Genomic DNA, 14,484 nt, shown 5'->3' with positions numbered 1-14,484 from the left:
GCCAGAATGTTTCAATTTTGATACTTTCCACACTTTTTTAATGTCAAGAAAAGGTTGTGTTTTATTGCAGCCTGGAAGAACAACTATGCCAGGGGCCATTTTGACTTCAATTTTGACTGTCATTCAGAGCAGGGAAGGCAGGGCAGAAGGAAGTTAAGAGGGCTGTTTTGAATGGACCCTTCACCACCTCCATTTTTCTGCCTCTGCCCACCCACACACTTAATAAAGCCAACAACAAGCAATGAATGGAAGGGAGAAAGAATCCTTTTAATACCTCCAAAAGGAGTGCAAAGACCACAACGCACTTAAAAGGATTCTGGCACCTGAGAGCACTTCACTGTTGTAGGAAGACAGCCAGGTATGGCTGCCTGTCACCTGTGTAACACCAACCCCTTGGTGAGGCAGGCGAGGGAGTTGGGGAGATAACATATATAGACCACCAATCTCTCTCACTGAAAGAGTTAAGTTACAGAAACAAAGAGTAATCCTTCCAGCAGACAGCATGTTGACTGGGGACTAGGTTATAATTACCCTACAGGTGATCCAAAACCCTGCCAGTATTCCCTCTCAGGTTCCATGAAAATCCCCATGCACGCATGTAACCCAGCTCCCTCCAGGCTTCCACAATGAAAGCAAAAATTGGACTGGAAACAGAAAAATTTTGAAAAAACCCCAAACCTACATATGGAAATCTTCTGTGAATATGCAAATGCAATGAGAGCAAAACCTGGGCCTGCTTTCAGAAAAAAAATGTAAGGAAACAAAGTGACGTACATAGGGAATGAGACACATTTCTTCCCAGCACTTCCTTCCCAACCACAGTAAAATAAAATGCATCAGCAGTGTTAATTTCATGACTGTGATAAGTAAACCAAATGCTGTGCAAAGGCACTCACTGTTTTCAAAGTTTGTGTGAAAAAATAGCAAAAGTAAACTAAGGCAGGGGATAAAGGTATGTTCCTTCACATACCACCTGTCAGTTTCCTCTCCATCCCTCCAGGGGACCTAGTGGCCAAAATTCCCCCAAGCAGTGTCCTCCTCCACCTCCTTCTCTCCACCATGGCCTCAGGGTCTTCCAGCAAGTAGCTGCTGCTGTCCTCTTTCACTCCCACGCTGGGTGAGGTTCTTGGGAAGCCAGCATCTATTAATTCTGATCAGCCAAAGTCTCTCAACATTTGTTGTAGAAAGGCTCAATCTTCTGTTGCATAGCAAGAGCAGCTGCTGCCTCAAGTAGATGCTTAACAATGGGAATGGGAGGTGGCTGACCATCAGCATATACAGTGGTAGTCATACTGCCTTCCTTGGTTTATCACACTGCCTTGATTGGTTTATCAGGCTGTTGGGAAAATTGCACCAGGCAAGCTTCACCTTCCTGTCTGCCTTAAGCAACGGCATTCTCTGCCTCTGTGGAGTGCAGGACTCCAACTCTTCCTCATTTGACTTCTTCCAACATATATGTTCATCCCAAAGGAGAATGAAGGGCCCCCAAATATCCACAAATCCCTTCTCTCCAATGTGTTACCACAGGAGATATGACAGCATGGGATGACAGCACCATGAGGCTTGTCTGTGAGCCTGCGGATCTTTCAGCAGGCTCCCAGTGGTATGAAAATCTCCCTGCAGGGATCAGTGCCAAGGTCAGTCCTGAACTGTTCACCCAGATGGACCTTGGGTTTGTCTCAATATTCTTGCAAGGTGATGGGGGTGGAGTAAGAGGAGATGCCCCTTCAATCTAGGTGAGAAGGGGGGATGCACTAGATTATCTCTTCCTCTTTAGACACATGGAAATAGGGAGACACAGACTTTTAGGCAACTTACTAATATAGGGGTTAAATTGTGAATGTCCATTGGAGGCACATTTGAGATTAGTTGCATCCATGCAGGATGACTTTGAGCAGGCTGAGATGAGCAAGAACCTGCTGTTCAACAGAACTGCACAGCAAATTCTTGGTGGAGGGAGCACAATAAACAAGCAGGCAATTGTGAGCTCTGCCTCAGCAGGTTTCCTGGATCTTCCAGGCCTCCTGTGTTCTCATCTCAGCCTTGGGCTTCATTTTGCAGACAGTCATTGAGAGGTGATAACCTGTGCAATAGCTTCCTCAGCCCCCATCATTCTCTGATTCCATCCCTTTGAATCTATATACGTCACAAAGCAAGCTCTTTCTCCTCATCTCTCCATAGCACAAATTAAAGTACCTGTATGCTCTGAGCTGGTGACACTTGCTTGTCACAGGCAGCATCACTGTTATCCTTCGTATAGTTAATTCCTCTTAGTTAGTAATTAGTCTTTAATAAAACTTCCAGGTTTCTTATTTATTTATTTATTTATTCACTTTATGTATAACTCAGGGCAGTTTACGGTAAGAAGCAGAATAAAAGCGGATAGAATAGAATACAAAACAAAAGCTTCTTCAACAGTATTGCAGCTGAGCCTGGCTTTGCCAAGTGCCTGTCCAAAGAGGAAGGACTTACAGCATTTTTGGAAGATGTCCAGAATCAGGCTCTGGTGGGCCTCAAAGGGGAGGGTGTTCCAGAGCTGAAGAGCAACTACTGAGAATGACCTCCCATGTGTTTTTGCCAAGTGAGCTTGGTTCACTGATGCTACTAATAAGAGAATGCTCCCAGCTGATCTTGGGGATCTTACAGAGAAACTGGTTCCTTGGGTATATGGGGCCCAGGTTGTTTAGGCTAGGACCATTTCATTTTATCTTTATGTTTATAATTCTGTAAACAGTTTTGTTTCAGTACTGACTTCCTGTTACATCAGAAATCTCTGGGTTTCAAATGCTGCTATTCACTAGTGCTGCTAGCAAAAGATGACCATATAAACCAGCCATACCTTACTTTGAGATGATACCAACAGAGTTCAGGGATTAGTTTAAATCTATTTTAGCTGAAGGTCAGTTGCTATCCAAAACTTCTCTATAACCGTCTGGTGATGGCCACCCCTGTTACTACACATTGCTCCTCTTGGCTATATCTAGTATTCCCAACAAACTGCAAACAAGAGGGGATTTACTGTTCAAAGGCTGTGACCTGTTTTGTGACAAAATGGATAATGTTTTAAGATCTTTTATGGACTGAAAAATAAGTCTTAAATCTTTAGGGGTCTTTGTCTTAGGCCCAGAGTGAAAACATGTTAGATCTCAAGGATACCACAGACAGCCTTCATATCACCAGCATAGGCCACCAAAGCCTTTGAATAAAAGATGAAAGACTTCCAAAAGGAGAAATTCTACAACAACTTCCACTGCTTTCCAGCTACCTCCTTCCTCCTCAGACAGAGCAGCCTCCCTTTTAGCTTCAGATGTCCCTATTATTTTCCCTTCCTTTGGCCATGGGTTAGCTCATTTTCCAGCATGCCTGATCCACCCTAATTTACGTGAGTGAGTGACTGGGGGACCCTCTGACAGGCCACTACAAGATACAATTCCATTCTTTACCTCCTAATTCCCTTTCCCCATCCTCATTGAGGGACCCCTTTCACTGGAGGACATTAAAACTAGAAGCAAAATCTTTCATAAATCTTGGTGTAATAGAAAAGGTATATTATCAAAGGGGAGAGGGTTTTATTTCAGATAATTCTTTATCCCAAAGAAGACGGGAAGTATTCATTGCAAAAAATTGAAGGCTTACTTCAGAACCACCAAGTTCAGAACAGTGTCTCTACCACTAATCATTCCATCCCTATATCCAAAGGGGTGGCCTGCTGCTTTCAACCTTTAGGATGCCTATTTTCATATTGCCATTCATCCTGCCCACAGATTCCTCCTGTGCTTCATAATAAGCAGTTGTCATTATCAATATCACTTCCTTCCCTTTGGATTTGCAACAGCTGTGTGTTCATAAGGTACCTGTCAATTATAGTTCCTTACGTCAAAAGATTGGGTCTCTGAGGGTTTCTGTGTTTGGGCAAGGAGCTGATGCAAGGTCACTTAATGTAGTACATGCATGAAAATCTCAGGAACATCTGAGGTTTCATCCCTTAGGCTTATTAGTAAATTATAAAAAGATAGTTTTTATACCCCACCAAGACACAACCTCAGCAAAGGCTTCTCTGCTTCTGGATGGATTCTGAGCTATGTTGAACCTCTGTGTCCACCACCAGGCATCACCAAGTTTCTTTGCAACCTACACAAAGAGGATCAAAGCCAAACAGGCATCAGTGACTATCCCACATATCAGACTGTGTTACTGATTGATTGGTATACCCCTGCAAGTCAGGTGTTACCTCATTCAGTGAGAGTTCACTCCAGGTCAGAAGCTTCCTTAAGAAATGTATCGGAGATATCTGTATGGTTGTCTGCATCCACTCTATCAAAATAATAGACACATGTTCAAGCTGCAGGAGATGATTCATAATTCAACAGGATGGTGCTACATAGACTCTTCACCTAGACTTCTTGCAGCCGTGTCTATCTAGAGCTACTGTTGGGAAGTCACCAACCACAGAATATGTATGGCATACAAGCTGTAGGTTACTTAAGTCCACAATAACTTAAAGTTCTTTGAGCTGTTTAGTCCACACAACTATTTCATGACTCACCATCCATTGCCTCTGCTTACACCACAGGGCCTTTTCCTGTCAAATGAACTGGGATGGTTGGGATTTCTTTGTCCCTTTTAACTGTCTGGTCTCAATGCAAGATTGCATCACACTAGTGGATATCACTGATTACAAAATCTTTTGACTCGGGTGCACTGGTCAGTGGAATATGTATATGGACTGACCATCTTGAGGGAAGAGAAACATAAGTTATTATGCTGGTAATGGACTGTTTTTGAGTATTGCATCTTTGTAATCCAGAAGGTGCCAGTGAGGAAAGTGTGTTAATTTGTCTGTTAAGTTAGTCCTTCACAAAGCATGCCTAGAGCAGCAGCTCCTGTTTATATGTGTGTTACCTGTGTTAGAGTTTAAGAAAGTGGTAGCTGAGCACACCCCTGAGAATAAGGAACACAGGCAGCGTGGAGTTGGGGGTGAGGGCCTGGACATTCAAGGATCTTTGTGATTTGCATTTTTGAAAATGACACATGTCTCCAGAAAAGTAAAAAAAGTCCTTTTGAAGCACCCAAATGGCCATTTTTTGACTGCACTGTCTTTCTAACATATTGGTCTCAACCACCAAATGTATAAAATAAGGATGGCAACAGCTACAAACTCATCAATGTGTTGTTAGAACAGATTAGTCAATGTTTGTATAGGTTTCTGGAGGAGCAAAGTTCACCATACTGGTAAATACTTATGTGGGAAATGTGTACAGTAATTTCTCATTATTATATATATGGGGTTTATTCTAAGTCTGTTTAAAAAAAAGAAGTCGCAATAAAAATGACTTAAATTGAGACTGTGTAGAGATGGCAAAATTTCGGTGATGAGTGATGACGGGATCAAAAATGATCTGCATCTAACTTCCTGTCTTCCATTTGTCTGTCCTGAACAGCCACTTCCTGTCCCATTGGCCTGATTTCAAACAACAGGCAGCAGGTCCTATGCAGTAATATTCAACATCCTCAGGGCATGTTGCATATGATTTCACCTGTTCCTTTGAGTCATAGTAAGATTTGTTTAAAATGTATTTATCTTCTTTTTGGGTTTTTTTGGTGAAACACCCTGAGTGCAAGAGAGATTTAAGTTAGATCTAAGGTTTATGCTCTTCTTTGAACAATTTTTCATCTTTCAGATTTCATATTGACCTCTAAAACATAATGTGCAATTAGCCACTGTATCATATTTCCTATTCTGTATGCAGTGTTGAATCACAATATTAGAGAAATATTTGGTATTAGAGAGAATAGCAAAGAAAACTACAAGCCATAAAAAACAATGCTAGAAGCCATGTGGTATAAAGGGAATGTTTTTTCAAGTTTTCCAGAATTGTTCACTCATAATTCTGCATAAAGATTTTAGTCAGTCAGAGAATTACAGATTGTTCTTCTGTTTATTTCATATTTATTCCATGCCTACCCTTTACAAAAGTATTCTCTGGACTTGATTCATCACAACTCTTGAATTCTGAGGTAGCAGTAGGATCCTGGAGTACTTTCCACCTATGGTTTGTTTTAAGAAGCTACAACCATTTCCTCCCTCTTAAGGCTGGATTGACAGGTAAATACTAAAGACCTGTACCTAGAGTCTCAACTCCTGGCGTTATGTAATGAAGTCAAGAATCTCAACTTACATTTTACTCAAATAATATAAACTTTCTAGCCATCATGGTTGTAAAGTGAAGCTTGAAAACAGGAACCAGTGCAACTGAGCCAGAGATGTCTACCTAAGCCCTCAGAGAGCCTGAAGCAATACTTACAAAGGTGTGAACATCTTTACGCATCTCAGTGGCATGTTTAACTGTAAGAGCCTTGTCACACATTGCACTTAGACAGTGGCGGGCAATTATTTTGGGCAGAGGGCTGCTTACTGAGTTTTGGTAAACCATCAAGGGCCGCATGATAGGCAACCGGGGCAGATAAATACTAATTTTCTAAATTTTTTAGGGGCCCACAGGCCGGATAGAATGGCCTGGCGGGCTGCATCCGGCCCCTGGGCTGCATTTTGCCCACCCCTGATTTAGGATGTTTAACTGTACTTAAAATGCTAGTGTCTGAGCATTCAAGCAATAATACACATTGTAAGCAAAGTTAGGACTTTGTAAGCATCATAGCGTAGCAAAGTTAGGACTTTTCTGGCGAGGGATATCTTCAAATTGTTTTACTTAACACATGTTGAGCTAATGTCCCATCCGACTACTCCACAGAGGACCAGGAGACTGTGCAGTTGTTGTTCCCACCCCCCACCACACACTGCAGTGCACTGGAGAAGTCTTCAAGGGCTCCATTGCTTAGGACATGTTTTATTTAAGTCATGGTAAGCATTACTGCTCAGCAACATTTCTAACTCATACTAACACTTATTACGATCTAAATCAAGCTGTCCTAAGTACAATGTTTGGCAAGGTGATAAAACCCACTCTTCTAAGGCAGCCCTGCAAATGTCCCCTTAGCAGAGGATCCTGTATGTCAGGAGGAGAGGTATGCAATGGGCTCAGCCCACCCCCTTTCAGGCAGATAGGATCAAAGGATCATAGAAAGTCAGGGCTGGAAGGGACCTCATATGGTCATCTAGTCAAGCCCCCTCCTCAAGGCAGAATCATTCCTGACTAAACCATCCCATCCAACCAGCCAAGTGTCCGTCAGACATACCTGATAGGATAAGAACATGGGCATAGGCCCTGTGGCCACCCTTGGGCTCCCAAAAGTGGGGGTGCCCTGCTTTGTTACACAGCCCTTGCCACAAAATGGAAGACTGTGTGAAGACCATTTGAATGCTATAGCTAAATAAAAAAAGCAACTGCCTGGTCCATAATGGAGTGGACCCCAGCAAACGTATAATGCCAGTGCTCAGAAAAAGCAATTTATATACTTTTGAGTGGGTGCATCTACACATTGCAGTTCAGTGACATTGGTACAGTGCCGTGCTTTAGTGCTTCCTTTTGGAAGTACTAAAGCATGGCGCAATATAGTCAGTTGCTGCACCATGCGCTTGGCACACAAGTGAATTTCACTGCCACATCGCCATAACGGTGCACTATACCTAGGGAGTGTGCCACTATGGTGATGTAGCTGGCAACTACGTGTAGACATACATAATCGCTATGTTGCCATAGCATGCTGCATGGTGACGTAGCGTGTCGCTGTGTCACTGTAGGGCGACGTAGACATGCCCAGTGTTATTTAAAAGGTTGGTTACAATCTTGAAAGCCAAGAATGGTCTGGAGCCTAATTACTATCAAGACCACCTTTCCTCCTATGTCCTAGCATTACAGGTCAGACAACTGGGAGCAAACTACAACTGTTACCTTCCAGAAGTGAATTTTTCAAGGTTAGTAAGCTGGGAGCAGAGTTTTAAAAGTATTTAAGTGTTTAAAAATGCAGACAGGTGCAGAGTGGGATTTTCAAAGGCACCAAGATACCTAACTCCCATTTCTATCAATATATCTATTTCTACCTTTAGATACCTTCAAAATCTGGTCCTAGGTGTTCTCACTTTAGACCCCTTGCTCTGGAATTCACTTCTGAAAGGTACGGCAAAGCCTGGATTTTTCAGCCTTCAAACAGTGATAGGATTATTTGAAAAAGGTACTCAAATGGTGATCAACAGTCATTATGGTGAGGGGAGGGCCTCAGTTTGGCAGTGGCCATAGTGTTCATGCAGTTATTCATGTGTATAACACTATGCTCTAAGGATTTGTCTGGCTTTGATAAACAGTATCCAGGTGCTAAAGCAGAAGATGATTCAGACATTTCTAAAATAAGGAACCCATTTTGGACACTGCATTTTTTTTCTTCACTTCCTCTTCTTCCCTTTTTTTTGAGCAACTGGATGTAATCTATATGTTATAGCTAGACAATGTCAGGGTTAGGCTAAGGACTCATGCCCTGCAGCCTGATGGGTCATCTGAACCCAGTAAACTAAATAGGGCCATCTGAGCCTTAATCTGGAGGGGAAAGACTAAGTGAGGCTTCTGCCCTGAAGCTGGAGTAACTGAGCCTAACTAGCCCTAGCCCCTTCTCTCTGACTGGTTCTGGGTCAGCTCTTAAGGACCCCCTGCCCCTTCCCTCCCCCCCCCCCCCACCCCCCCCCAGCACCTGTGCCTTGGTGCACAACTTACAGGTCTCCAATCCTTGTGTGTCTCCAGTGCTGGTAACTCTTCCTCTGACCCCTTGATTCCTGGTTAACCCTCTGGCTCCGTGTTTGGAATTCAGTTTGATCTTGGCTTGCTTCCTGGTGTCTGATTCTTGGTTAACCCTTTGGCTTGGTGTTTTGGACTTTGGTTTGACCTCAGCCTGCTTCCTGACCTCTGATCTCTGGTTTGTCCTTTGGTTCAGTTTTGGACTCTGAGCTTTGGTCCCCGCAACTCTGTTTGGAGCTTGGGTTGACCTTGGTTACTCCCAACCCACAGGTTATCTGTGCATCCCCACCAGTCCTCACTTCTGGCACCACCCAGTAGGCCTGACTCCCTTGTGAACTGACAGACATGCTTTGCCTGTTGTTTCTCCATGGGAGTTACAGTGGGATTGGGATTGGAAGGTGGTTGCATATTAGGTCATGTATGAATTGAAAGCAATGCCTCTGAAAGAGTTACGTAGCTGTGAGTATGGGTGCGTATATACATGTATAGATCCTGGATCACACAGCAAGGGGACTGCCACCCTCATCGTGATCCTGGATGCAAGTGAGGTCTCTGCTGGAGCTTCACATGTGCTTTGAGTTCTGAGTTCACCAGCTGGTTGGCATGGTATCTTGCTGGAGTCCCTGCTTTCATGTGGTTCTGGAGGCCAAGGTATGAGTGCCACTGTTGTTCACAGCAGTCCAAGATAAAGATGACTTTAAGGTTTCTTCATTCCTCCTGGATTCTGTCTGTTCTGGGAGCTGATATGACTCCTGGTGTGTGAGAACTGCCCTTGGAATTGCTGTAACCCTGGGTAGCCTCCTGTGGGCTTCCAAGACTCTTGTAGGCTCAGATCAAGTGTATATTTGTAAAACTCCCTGTGAGATCTCAGCCATGCCTTGCAGGCCCCTTGAGAGTCAGCCATAAAATAAATGAGCAGATTATGGGGAAGCAGTTGCTCAATATGTCTTTCCTAGACCTTAACTCAGTATTGCATCCAGCTCCTCACCTGGTTTCTGTCCAGCCTTTCCTCTAGTTCCTACTCCAAGTTTCTTAGTTTTGTGTTAATTTCCCTGGCCCTCGCATGGATGTTTGGATCTGGGCCTTTGGCTCACTCATTGGTCATCAATTCAAGACAAGACCTCGTCCTTCCCCTTTAGTCCAACCACAACTCTGGACTGGGAGCTCCCTGGGGGTTCAGCAGGGCCTGCATATGAATGGTCCTCCCTGGGGCTGTTGCATTTCATTCATATCCCCAAATGCTGCTGGAGTAAGGCCAGAACTTGGCCTTAGTTTTTAGGTTTTAGCCTTTCTTGTGGGAAATCTTGCAAGAAGTTTAGTGTCTCCTCAAAGCAGATGTTTGTCCAGACCAGTAAACGGCTGTGGAATCAGAAAAAATATATGCCTTAAACTTTGATTATTTTAGTTATAAGATGACATAACTGCTTTGTGTAGAATTGCTGGCTCTGTACAGTAGAACAGATAAGGGCAAGTGTTTGTTCTTTGTAACTCTTCTGCAAATGCTTCGCTCACCGCGGCCTTGAAGGTAAAAAAAAAAAAGTATGTACAAAGTAGATTTCCAGGTGCAAGAAGGAGGTTTGTGAACTAACCTCACCTCCCTCATAATTCCCATCCTGATTACAGCAAAGAAATAATGAAGTAATATTATAGCCGCTTTTCATGCTAATTTCACTATATGATCACGTGAGTTGTAAGCGACTGTTAAAAAGTATATAAGCCTCCTGATTTTGCTCTTGGGGGGGGACCCCTTCCAAGTGCTTGGGAAATCCATGTCATTTTGGAACTCCCCCTACAGCTGTAGTTTCTTTTGAATAAAAGCTTCTGCTGACCTGACCCAAAAGTACTCTGTGTGTGTTTCCACGACACTACAACAGAACCTGTCTTTAATTAAAACTGCTGCTCCAAAGAGGCTTACACCTGGAAGAACCCTGTGTATTGAAGGATCACTTCAGCAGGCCCTCGTAGAGCTGCACGGCAGCTGAAATAGGAAGGGAGCGCTATAGGTCCAGACTGAGAGCTGATGTAACACGGAAGACATGGAATCTGTGTTCCTATAGCTATTAAAAACTGAACATATCAGGTCACATCCTTTGATTAGAAGTAGGGATGGTGTGTTGTGCTCAGAACAATCTACAGCAGTTTTGGATAGACTGTGGAGCTGAAGAAGATGACTGACCTATAGTGATGGTTTTACAACTTTCTTCATGAGGAGAGACTCACAGAATGGCCAGGGAGAGATTGGGGTGGGAGACAAATTCTGAGGATGATGGCTAAAAATATCTTCTGTGTGTCACACTGAACATAAAGCTCTGATCTGGACTTGGACTTTGGGATTTTACCCAAGACAGTGCATGAAGTTATTGAAAAGTGAATGCAGGCCCTACTTCTAGACAGCATTATTATCTCAACTTGATGACCATCCCATTCAGTTAAACTTTGGGCCTCCCTGTTACTAAGCAAAGAGCCCTCTGTGAGGGCTCACCTGCAATGCATTCGTCTCTCTACATGATTTATGAGCTGGTTCTGTGCTGCTGTGTAGATAAGCCCTAGCACCACTGGAGCTGTATCACCAAGCTGTTACACATACCTAGTGTGTGACTGGTTTGATAGTTTTTGGTAATAAAAAGAGACTAAACCATCAACAGTTTGGTAACTAAGCATTTTGCTCTGGCCCTAACTGCAGCCCTTCCAATTCCTGGAAATGGACACTAAATATAAGTAAGTACTGGTACGTATTTGCAGACAGGCATTTTACTTCCACAGGTTCTGCCATAGTAGAGGGGCTGTCAGTAGTGCTAGGCCTGATACACCCAACCCTGTCACATCCTTGAAAGAAGCTGGGATGATTCCAATATAAACCCTGTATTGCTGAGTTGCCTGCCCCAAAGATGTTGTGATATGTCCAGTAGCAAATGTACACGTGCTGTTTGTCACAGAATCCTAAAAAGGCAGGGTTGAAAGGGATCTTAGGGGTTCCTTTAGTCCAGCCCCCTCCTCAAGGTAGGACCATCTTTATCCAAACCATCTCATAAAAGTGCTCATTTAACCTGTTCCTAAAACCAAATAAAAACCCTGTTGAATTTAGAAATCTAAATTCCTATGTATGTGCTTATGTAAAACGTAAGTGTTGGCTGTGCTGCAAAAAATGCTCTTGCTCATTTTCCATGCAGTCCTTGGGTTTAGGCCCTTTACTTAGGAGGGTGATTGCTTTGAATGGAATCAGTTATGTTGGGGAGGACTGGAATGGATTTTTGGTGATGAATGAAGCAGCACTTTGTGAAGAGCAATTGTTTCTGTCCTTCCTACTAAAAGCCAGGATTTCCCCTGAGGCTAATAATCTTGTCACTAACGCATACAGTCAGCCAAAATGTTTGGAATAGCCCTCCCTTTTTAATGACACCGATGTCCATGCCAAGCATGTTTCTTGTAACTAGCAGGAACGCCCCCCTCAAAAAAAGCAGCATTGTGCCACCAAAACTGGGAGGGAGCAATCTGTCACTGTGAAGGTTTCCACATCCTGATCGGTCCAATAACATATGACAGCCCCTGCAAATGTCAGACTAAGGAGAGACATTGCACCCTCTTTGAAAACTACTTGAATTTCTATTTCCAGTGATGGCCTATGACACAGGCGACTGGTAGGGGGTGCACGGGGGTGCACGTGCTCCTCCTGAGGGGGCCAGTGCCCCCCCTGACGGCCAACACTGATGCTGTTGGTAGGGCTGGTGCCCCCCTCCACCCCCCCCGACAGGGCTGCTGCTGTTGGCAGCTTCTGCAGGTGCCCCCCAGATTCAGGAGGCACCAGTCACTCACGGCCTCTGAGACCCAGATGATTCTTCGAGGCGGCTGCCACAGGTATGCTGGGGTCAATCCTGTCTTTAACAAGCAGCCTGGCAGCAGTGTCACAGTCTGGGCTGTAACACCATGCAATTTGCAGGCAATTTGTTCTGCCCATATCATTCTAGCAAGTGAAGGAAATCTAAGCCGTGTGGTTTCAGAAGCAGTTTTTCTCAAGCAAACAGTCCCTGGCGTTTCTGAGGTGCCGCATAATTTCTTAGAAGTGTGTGACTGCTCAGTGCCTTATTGCTGAGTTGAAATGAACTTATGGCTTAAAATGAAAGTCTCCTTTCACATCAAGTTCCAAAGACACGCAAGGCGAAATGGATGCGGCTTGGGTTTGTTTCTGTTTCCAGGTGAGTTCGCTTATGGACGGACGCAGACTAAGGGGCTGGCTTCCGTTGCACGCTTCTCTATTGGTGCAAAGAGTGAGCAGCCTGTCTTAAAGGAGCAGGTCTTGGCAGCCACTAGCGTGCAATTAACCAGCTCCCTATGGGAGTGTAATAGGAGCTTCAAGGGAAGATTGGCTGAGATTGAAATCACCCACAGGCTGATTGGCTGGCAGTGAAATTGCCTGTAAATTGATTGGCTGTGATGGAAAGTGGTAAATTGCTCTGCTCTCTTATGCTCCCTTCCCCCCACCCCCATCTTTCAGAAAAAGCAAGGAGGTGACTTAAGTATATACGTTTCCCCTTTAGTAATGCATATAAGCATGCTATGCAATTTACTGCTTACACATGCAGCTCTCTAAGGGAAGTATGTGAAGATTGCAAGTGCACCAGATTCAGCATAGGAAAGCACTGATGTGTATTAACTGCATGGAGGTTTTTTTTTTTCCTGGAGTTCTGGGTGAAAACCTCACCGTCTCTGACACACACATACACTGCACGGTTACATAAAAAGAAATGACTGTCTATTTTTAAAAGGGACACTTACAGGCTTGGTAAATAAAATTAAAGGGTTTGACCAAGCCTGTTGTTAATGGAAAATGGGGCTAGGAAATATTGTTAAATTTCAGAAAAGCATTTTATTTTAAAAAACAAAACAAAACTCCACTGCACTTTAGAGGCCCAGATCTAAGGGCCTTGAGTTAGTGCCTTTAAACAAAAATGTTTAGAAATCGAAAGTGAAATTACTTAGACCAACTTCATCATTCAAGCTGAGTAAAGTCCAGCAATTAAACTGTGTAAATGAAAATTAAGGAATCAATTAGAATAAAAAATAGCTCTTAATCAAAGTGTTAGGAACGGAGATTTATTTTCACAAATCACTTTTAATCTCTTATCACGTCACTTTAAATTTTTTTTTATAAATTGTTTGTTTGCTGTTTTTTATTTTCATTAACAAAATGTGGTAAATGAAATTTTTCACTTTAGAGATCAAACTATAAATTTTCTCCTCAAATTATATTTCCACAAGCTATAAAACCTGAAATGTACCACAGTTACAAGCAAACTTCTTCATGCCTCTGATAGTAAATCCCTTTGAAAAATAGTAAAAAACTAGGTATTAAACCAACTAAATTTATAACAAATGCCAATATTTATCAGAGAGTTCAATATCTCGGCATAATTCAGAAATTAAGCTGGAAATATCTAGGACTTCTGTTACAAATAAGATCAGATTGTTTGTCTTGGAAGATGTGCTTGTGTGTAGCTGGTGTAACATGCAAGAGGGAGCAACAACAACAAAAAAACCCCGCTGTCAAATAGTATTTAAAAACTTTACAGCCCCTAACCACACAGAGGACAGGCAAAGAGTGTCTGAGAATGGACAGATGAGGGATGATATGGCCTTATTCATGTTTCTCTCATGCAATGGTTGACAGCAAAGAGAGGAGTCAGATTCAGATTTATGTTGCTCTCTATTGTTACAGTGGCACTATCAGAACACAATAACACATGTTTTGGTAGTTATTTCCAGCTACTAGAGTTAATGCCTCACTCATAAAGAATCAGCT

At 43.2% G+C, this 14,484-nt stretch overlaps 1 long non-coding RNA gene across 1 annotated transcript; it reads right to left on the bottom strand.

Annotated features, from left to right (window-relative positions):
* Positions 1 to 2,237: 2,237 nt before the first annotated feature.
* LOC109283587 (uncharacterized) lies at positions 2,238 to 12,890 on the bottom strand. The gene is made up of 4 exons (XR_002090808.2): positions 12,501 to 12,890; positions 8,667 to 10,046; positions 4,232 to 4,314; positions 2,238 to 4,131 (listed from the first exon to the last, which is right to left on the bottom strand). It is a non-coding gene; the product is annotated as an uncharacterized LOC109283587 (long non-coding RNA).
* Positions 12,891 to 14,484: the final 1,594 nt, after the last annotated feature.

The sequence above is a fragment of the Alligator mississippiensis genome, chromosome 4 (genome assembly GCF_030867095.1).
Source record: "Alligator mississippiensis isolate rAllMis1 chromosome 4, rAllMis1, whole genome shotgun sequence".
NCBI lineage: Eukaryota > Metazoa > Chordata > Crocodylia > Alligatoridae > Alligator > Alligator mississippiensis.
The sequence above is the reverse complement of the archived record's forward strand: the minus strand, read 5'-3'. Positions and strand labels throughout refer to the sequence as shown.